This window comes from Bombus huntii, chromosome 8 (genome assembly GCF_024542735.1).
Source record: "Bombus huntii isolate Logan2020A chromosome 8, iyBomHunt1.1, whole genome shotgun sequence".
Taxonomy (NCBI): domain Eukaryota; kingdom Metazoa; phylum Arthropoda; class Insecta; order Hymenoptera; family Apidae; genus Bombus; species Bombus huntii.
The window spans coordinates 9,943,035-9,950,839 of NC_066245.1; the positions used below are offsets into that span (position 1 = coordinate 9,943,035).

The 7,805-nt window shown below is 41.3% G+C and overlaps 1 non-coding gene across 1 annotated transcript; it reads right to left on the minus strand.

Moving 5' to 3' along the window:
• Positions 1-872: 872 nt before the first annotated feature.
• On the minus strand, positions 873-944 carry Trnaq-uug (transfer RNA glutamine (anticodon UUG)). Its single transcript has one exon. It is a non-coding gene; the product is annotated as a tRNA-Gln (tRNA).
• Positions 945-7,805: the final 6,861 nt, after the last annotated feature.

Here is a 7,805-nt window from a genome sequence, read left to right on the forward strand (position 1 = left end):
ACGCACTTATCTCTAACAACGGCAATAAAAACGAACATATAAACACGTGTCATTTTCTACGGCAATTTACCGCTACATTTTCACTTCGTTGCAGCCTGAAAGATAAAACAACAAGAACTGAAAATAATCGTGCTACGTACATCGTTGCGGGTAACATCGTGGAAGGGACCGCGTGCCTGTAATTTCTACAATTTTAATCAATCTTTAATGGCGCGTCGTTGTGAACGCGTAATCTGTCATCGGTAGCGAATTACTTACAACGTTTCGTACGTCCGGAGTAGGGCTTAATTTAGCCGATAATTAGCGGCCGGATACATTTTTGATCCGTGAGTTACACGCCAGGTAGCCGGAACGCGGTGATTCCAGATAAGCCCGACATCGCGAGGCGAAAAAGCACCGCTACCTTCGTGGAAACGAACGATAACGCGCGGTCTACGCCTCTGTCCGATTATCGAATTACATGTATAATAAATGAATTATCGCCGGCTACGCGTTATATAATTAGGGATTAAGCGTCAGGCACGGGGATTTCGCGGATATAGAGACGCGTCATATGTCGATCGACGTTCACGTCGACACGTAAGATGCGTTCTGGCGTTTCATTAAAAATGATCGAACAGCGAAAACGCATTACAATATTGCGCACCATGTAGATACGTATCTCTCTGTCGCTTCGCGTTGTTACGATCGAGTAGGAAGATAAGTGGTGAGCGTAGATTGTGCGCGCTGGTGTGATTGTAGATTGTAAGCGGGATCTTTTAAATAGGAAATATAAAATAAAAAGAAAATGGATTGATATTGTTAAATGGTATAAAGTGTAGACGTGCGAAGAGCAGGTAATACGAGTTGAAAAAGAAAAAAAAATTGATTTCAGGTCCCACCGAGATTTGAACTCGGATCGCTGGATTCAAAGTCCAGAGTGCTAACCATTACACCATGGGACCGCTGTGGAAGAGTATGCTTCACTACACCTTATTAGTGGATCGATAAAAATAAATCGATAATGGAATTGTTTATTGTTTGTTGATATATATATATACATATTGTGGATTGTTATTATTAAATATTAAATAGCGTGCGTAGTATATGAAGTTAATGTCAATATAAATATAGGTTATGTAATAGAGGTGCTCTTCTAAGTTTAAAAATAAATACGCCTCTTTGTTCAACGCTGTTTGTATAGTGTTTGATGAAAAACAGCAATAAACTGTATTGTATGTACGTATATACTATATAGTTGTAGAACAGACGAGGACAGGAGAGTATGTGCACTCAGTGTGCTGAAAATGTTACACAATCGATATTATAAATAGAATTAGTCTGAAGTACAGTGGCAGTGGTAGCTTTATCGGAAATAGACACTTAACTTTGTACCGTAATAACAAGTGTTTTTTATCTCTATCGAGTAAGAGAAAATTATTTGATTTAGCTAAAAATATAATTAAATCGAGAAACGTCATTATTACGGTAATAGATATTCTTACTTTGTAATAGTCGAATTAATTAAAAATAACACGCCCCTTCCACCGCCATCCGCAAACAAATCTCCGATCATCTCATTCAATTTATCCAACATAAGGCAAGGGACACTGATAAAAAAAAAAGAGGAGAGAAGATACTGGTAATTTACAAACCCCTTCCCACATTCTCGACACTCGAGTTTCCATCCCCGTTTCGACGCGGGGCGAAAAGGAAAAAAAGCCTCTTGAGCCATTTCGCGAGTGTCGTCCCGAATCGGAAGAGGGTGAACAATATATAAATTCAGAACACCCCATCGAGCGGGGGGTGAAAGCGAACATAGATTTCGAAAGCATCGACAAGCGACAGAGAAAGGCGGGTCGGGCAGGGTACACAGAATTTTTGGGGGGATGAAAGCGGGTTCGATGTAGCAAACCCTCTCCCTTCGTCGCGATGCCGTGTCAACCCCTAATTGAACGGAAGCTGGCAATAAATATTATGTTTCTTTCGTGGGGCCGGTTTTATAATGGCGCGCTGTCTTCGTACCTAACGGCGGCGGAAGCGGATGTGCAATCAGTGTGACATGTGCTCGTGGCGGACTTTCACAAATTTATTTTCCGAAGCGTCACCGGGGGTGATTCCGGAACGAGCGATTAAACCGAAATTGCTGCTACGCTGGCGATGTTGGACGGTACTATTATTTGATTACTTTCTGGAGGAAATTAGGTGATGTCGTTTGGACGCAGGTGAAAGTCCTTCGTTCCACTAGTTGCTTCGAGAGCTTGGATTTATGGTTTTTTCAGTATTTCTTCCTTTTTAGTACCCAATAAGGTACATTAAAAAAAACGTATATACAATATAATTTTTCATGTTGTCGTTAGATAAATTGACGAGTTTAGAGGAGTTGAGATTTGTTGATCGTTTGCGTTTGATGTCATTTGATGGCTATGTAGAAGTATTTTTCTTTGACGTGATTAAATACAAAGATAAACTGTTAGTGTGAAAGATTGAGAATAGTTATTTAATCCTTAAACCTGATATTGTACTTTGTTACGGACTGATGTCGCAGTTTGTTTTCCTATAAAAACACCAAAATCTCGCTAATCCGATCTTCTACGTTCTATCCTGAAAAACTCATTACAAAATAAAGAGAAAATGTCAATCTTTCCTCGCACCTCGTGAATCCTAACTTTAAAATTAACATAAAACTACATCAACGACTTAAACTCCACTTTCCTCGTTCTCGAATTAATCCACGGGAGAAATTCATTCTCCATCGTCGCATCGAAATCGAATATTAATGAAAGGCAAACAAACCGCGATCGAGGAGACCTGGTGGCACGCAACGCACTTAACACTGATCATCCAACGGCGTCGATATGATTAATGACAGGGGACCGAGGAATACGTGTAACTCGTCTACAGGGGTCATTCGTCAAAGGGTTCCGAAAGAACAGGTGGGCCATCGACCCCTTGCTTTGTCTTTCCTCACGGCTCCACCAAAAGCGGACCTCGATCCCTTTGCCTTGCTTTTTCCCTTTGTTTCCCTTAAGGTGCGTTCTCACTGATGTTCGCAAACAGTTCACGGACAACAATCCGTAATTTGTTTGCGTACTGTTAGTATTTACTAAAACACGATTTATTTTAATATTTCTGTAACGCGAAAAGTGGACATCTTCCATTTGTACTTAAATATAAAAAATTATCTAGGGTAAATAAACAAATAAAGTGTTTATTTTAACAGGAGATTACAGCCTATCATAACCTAAAATATTTTTAATTATTTCTATATATACTTGAAACGTAGAGCAAGATGGTTAAGAACATCATAGGATCCGAATATTTTTGTGACATCGACAGACTATTTGTTGGATATAAAATGCTTGTGATCATTTTATCGAGTATCGTTCGCTAACGTTAGTCGTGAACTGGATGCCGGTGAGTACGTGCCTTTAACGTAGGACAAATAACGTTCTTCTGTGAGTGGAAGAGGGCGTCGCAGGCTGCGACTTCCGGTTCCTTTCCGATAATTAGAAACAGCCTCGTCTCGTGATAACAATAATGCCGCGTGCTATGACCCTCAGGGGGCGGCAGTTCATTCGACATCAAAGCGATACCCCCCGTAGCCGTGCTATGCATCAGGGTATCGCTAATGAGATTCACTTTACGATGTGCTCGTCTCCACCATTCGCTTCCTTCGTCTACGTTCGATTATTTTGATCATTTCACCGATAGTTCACGCCTTTGAATCGAACCGACGACCCGTTGTTTCCACGCCTTTTTTACGCTCTGACGATCGTCTGCAATTGCAAGAATTTTTTTCAAAAAGGGTTTTTTAGAGGATGTTATTGTTGCTGAAGAATGGAGCAGTGAGAATGTTTGAAGTAGCATGGAACGCACTACGGACAGGTTGATAAAGAGGGAAGGTCCATGAGATGCGAAGAAAAGAATAGCTGAGAATGGTTATACCTTATTCATTTCGTTTATTTACGATTAATTGTATGACTATTTTCGTAGCGTGATTAATAAAGTAATAACTAAATAAATTAGTAAAGTAATATTAGAATATTTTGTCTATAAGAAACACATCTTTATATACTAAACAATATTCTATTTTTTTAACTACTTTAGGTAAAGAAAACAAGGGTCGTTTAAAACTATTATATTCCACAAAAAAATAATCGAACTTGGATTTTGTTTTTGTACTTCATTTTTTTATCAACGATGCGGATTTCATATAAATGAAATAGAAACGATACAAAAATTATACCACCGTTCTCTTCCAGAGTTACGCGACCATCTTACAACGTATATACATAGTATATATACAAATATAGAAATTAGTATAGTAAAATATAGCAATAAGTATAGTAAGGTTTATCTCTTGCAAAACACATAGCTCCACGAGAAAGTTTCAAACGGTGTAATTAACGCCTTCGTTATACGACTATTTCGTCTCATTGAGATCTCTGAGCGATCGTAAGGTGTTTGTGTGCCACGTAACCGTAGCTCGCTAACTTTTAAATCAACTTTTAATACGATGCAATGTTTTTCGTCTCGATACTATTCGAAGTAGATTTATTCGAAGATCAAGCAAAGGAAATTTATCGTCGATGTATTACGAGACGTTATTACGTTCTTAAATTGAATGCCACTTACCTGAGGATTCATCGCCGTGTAACAGGCACTTTATTAAAGATTTTATCATTGTATGATATTAACAGAAGCAAGGAACGAAACTATACGTTACCAATTATACGCACGACCGTCTTTAACCGTCTCTAGACACGATTATACGTTTCCGTTACGTCGTGTGCTTAATTGGATCGATCATTTCTACCTGGGTAATTTCAGCCTGACGGCAGCTTGCATTAGCGATCTGTGTGCATATTGACCATCCCGTGACTGGTACACATGCATCATCATCATCATCGATATACTTTTTCTGACGCGTTTGAAAACCAAGCCGACTTTAATACTCCTACAAATTGATTTACACATTTTTGATAAATAATAGGAGTACGATTAACAAAAGGGAATCGATTTATATTCATGCATTTTAAATTTATGAATATACTATATCTATTCTAACTGGAATAAATATCAGAAAGGAAAGGAAGGCAGGATTAATAATTCTATCTACAATTTACTTCCTTTTCCAGTTAGACGTTAATAATTCAATCATTAAATGCACAGACTCGTCAAAATATTCACGCGTCAATTAATTCCTTGTTTCGTAATATCGAGCCATACACGTGGTATAAATTACAATTTCTGACGTCAATTGTTTAATCGGAGGTTTGGTAATACAAAGTGCATACATGTCAGTACTCGAATATTCTTCAGTATCTTTTCTTATCGCAGAAAATACCATTTCATCTTACGTTATATTACATGCAATGAACAAGCAGCGTTCCGAGTAGCTGCTGACAAAATCACAAGATTTATGCGCGATTAGACAAGACAGGCTGTTAATCTTACGAAAGTCGATCACTCGACAAAAAATAGCTACCAAAGACAATCCCGAATAAAGCGAAACAAACAACAAAAAGGTTGGCTCGCGGCTGTTCCGGGCTCGCAGCTCCCACGTTACTTTTCCGCGCCGTTAAGCTGCCTGTTAATTCCCGTTAATGCTTCCCGTTAATTACGTATGCATCTCGATACACGAAGAACCGAGCAGCGGAGGCGAAACAGCACGGTGACGAGCGCATTATGATGCACCCCCTGTGACGGCACGTGACCGAACCGCCGAGAACCAGGCCGGATTTTAAAACGCTCACAACTGAAAGATAGATAGATAGATAGAGACTTACATAGAGAAAGAGAGAGAAAAAGAGAAAGAGAAAGAGAGAGAGAGACAAAAAAGAGAAAAGAAAGGTTCGTTCGAGGGGTTCGACTTCCTCCTGCACGAGAGGACGAACACTGTTCGAGTGAATTAACGCTTGGAAAATAAAGGCAACGCGCGTACAGGTCACGGCTGGTGGCAAAATGGCCCGTGACTAACGCACCTTCTATTCTTTCACTCGATTTCGTTTCGAACTCGACGCCATGGAAAATTGTCCACCATATTGCTCGATCGTTTCACGTGTCATGCGTGGTCGACGTTATTAACGGCAGGATATTAAGACAATTTGCAGCCAGGTCAGCCCGTAACGGTGAAAATTGAAACGATTCAGAGCCCGGGGGAGTCACTCCAGCTTTCCCGTAAATAAATGGATAAGTAATCACAGAGGATTTTAATGGCGCGGTCACCGGAAGCGAAATAGAATATTTTTGTTCGATGGCTGGCTTAATTGTGCAAACCTGTACGAATTACTGTTCCATTTCGCGCGATTGGTACGCGCTCATTTATCTGATTTCGTTGCCTCTGACCGCATTCACAATTACGTATTCATGGATATTTTAATGAACTATTCGCGGCGGTGTGATGCTCTCCTCGTTGCCGGCCCCGTTATCGCCCGGAGCGGCCTGGCCATCCCTTCGATTTCCACCGATGATGATGGATTAAACCGAGAATGCGAAACGCGTCGCTCGTTGCGAGTGGTTAGCGTGAGGATTTTTCTTCGTTAAATATGAATTGTGGGTAGAAACGATTCGCAATGAGTTCGTGTAATTATACCAATTAGAAGGGCTCGCTAGAAACCATAGAATATTAAAGACTATGAGATATTCGAAGTAACAGCTTTGACAAATCTAACGTAAGTTAATCGACGTACTGAATTCACAAACGGCACTCTATAAGAGACAGGTGTCATCTTTTTCCCCGGTAGTTCACACGTGTAACACAACGCGCGACGTCGTTCTGATCGGTTGAAAGGAATTACACAAACGATTAAGAATCCTCACAGGTACTTCAGAGATCAGAATAAAAGAGGATAATAACGACGATGATAAATTGACTTTCTTCGACACCAATAACCCCTCCTCCAAATCTACGCACATTCTCGATTCTCGTTCAGAATCACTCAACCCTGGAAAATAGGTCAAATCAACGGGGAGCCTATGGAGAAAAGTAGCTGCCGACAGTGTAGGATCGGTATTCTATGTCGTGTTTTCACGCGCTATCCCCGCGTGAACGCGTTCCCTGGTGGCCGTAACACAATTTTATCAAGGTCGAAATCAGGATCGCAGTGTGACGAGAACGCGACTAGCAGATGCCACGATGCGGGCATTATCGCTCGATGGCATCTGATCGTCACGCCTGTGTTCAGGCCTCGTTACTTTAGTTGCCGGTGATCGTTTCACTTTTACGAGCTCTAAACGATGACGGATGCGAAATAGTCTGTCCCTACTTTCGCAAACGCGGCCCTCCGCCTCTTTCTTCGGTGTTCCTCGAGTTGACCACCCGTGGCGCGATTGAGACGACCTTAATGGTCTGGATCTGCGAGTACACGGTGTTGCAGAAAATGCGGAGACAGAGGGGAGGGATGGCGAGAAAGTAAGTTCAAAGGGCAGGAGTCGAAAGGGCTCTCTGTTTTGCTTCTTTCTGTTCGGTGAACCGAGCGCCCGAGTTATTAGCCGAGCCTTGATGGAGATGAATATCTCGGGAGCCGCGAGAGGATCGCAACTTTGTAACATCGCGCGACGCAATGAGTCACTGCGAAGCTCTGCAACTGCGAACGCGTTCGTGCTTTTTGCGATAAGCTTCTTCGACGCTCGAAGTTTGCGCCGCGTGATGAATGGAAGCGATGGAGTGGCTCGTGACGTTTCGGTGGAAAGGGTTTTGTTGCGCGTTTTGAAGTTTTAGGGAGGTCTACGGGCGCTGAGTTATTGTAGATGGTAATCCTGATCGACGATTGGATTTATAGCGAGTTTGTTTGTTCGTTTGTTGAGAGTTTTTAGAGAAT